General features: G+C 40.6%; 1 non-coding gene across 1 annotated transcript; it reads right to left on the bottom strand.

The window, feature by feature from the left end:
• Positions 1–351: 351 nt before the first annotated feature.
• On the bottom strand, positions 352–458 carry LOC141644773 (small nucleolar RNA R71). Its single transcript, XR_012544381.1, has one exon. It is a non-coding gene; the product is annotated as a small nucleolar RNA R71 (small nucleolar RNA).
• Positions 459–1,243: the final 785 nt, after the last annotated feature.

Here is a 1,243-nt window from a genome sequence, read left to right as displayed (position 1 = left end):
TCCAAGCCCACCACGGACATGCTTCCAAAGGGTATCACTACTACCCAAACTGGAGCCACGGATTTTGAGATCAAACTGGCTTTCATCAACCTTGTGGAGAGAAGGCAATTTGGGGGAAGTCCTTTGAAGGATCCCAATTTGCATGTTCAATATTTTTGTGACTATTGCTCCATGATTCGGCAAACGGGAGTCACTCAAGTTCACATAAGGAAGATACTTTTCCCTTTTTCATTGAAGGACAAGGCTAAGATATGGATCAATAGCCTTGATAGAGAAGCTACAGGAATTAACAATTGGGAAACTTTGGCTCTAACTTTCTACCAAAAGTATTTTCCATCGGAGAAAACTCAAACTTTGAGGAGTCAAATCACGGGATTCCGCCAACAAGCACTAGAGAGCCTTTATGAGGCCTGGGAGAGGTACAAGGATTTGCAAAGGCAATGCCCACATCATGGGTTGGATCGTTGGTTTCTTGTTATTACATTCTACAATGGATGTTGTGCCGAGTCCCGAAGAGTTCTTGATTCTGCCAACAATAGGCGGTTTGATCAAATTGACAATGATATTGTTCATGCCACAATTGAATCCATGGCTATTCATGATGCCCAATATGTCAATTCCCAGATTGCACCAACCAAAGGTAAAGAGGAAGCTTCCGATACTTACATTTTGAAAGCTGAAATCTTATTTCTCCAACAAAAATTGGAGACTTAAAATGCGGCTTCCTCTCTTCAACAAGTCAATGTTATGTCCTCTACTAGCCAAATTGTTGTTTGTGAAGGTTCCGGAGGTGTGGGTCATTATGCCACTCAATTATAAGCCACTATTGAGGAGGTAAATGCTTTTTAAAGTTTTAGACAAAGTTCATTTCCACCGGGAACCTTTTCCAACAATTACAATCCAAATACAAAATTTCATCCGAACTTGTCTTATAAAACCAACTATGTGCTAAACCCTCAACCACAACAAACTTCTGTGCCTCAACCTAAACAACAACAAAATGCCAATGTTCCACCACAACAAAGGTTCAACTATTCACCGGGCTATCAAAGTCAAAACCAACAACAAAGGTCACCTCAACAAAATTTTCAACCAAACTAAGGTCCACCACCCCAAAATGCCAAACAAAATAACCAAGGGGGAGCAAACATGAAGCCTTGGTAATGCAAATGGCTAAGACCCAAACAGAATTATTGGCTCAAATGCAAAAGAGTGACCAAGCTTACAATGCCGCAATTAAAAT

This window comes from Silene latifolia, chromosome 2 (assembly GCF_048544455.1).
Source record: "Silene latifolia isolate original U9 population chromosome 2, ASM4854445v1, whole genome shotgun sequence".
Taxonomy (NCBI): Eukaryota; Viridiplantae; Streptophyta; class Magnoliopsida; order Caryophyllales; family Caryophyllaceae; genus Silene; species Silene latifolia.
Note: the sequence above shows the minus strand (reverse complement) of the source record. Positions and strands in the feature narration are given on the sequence as shown.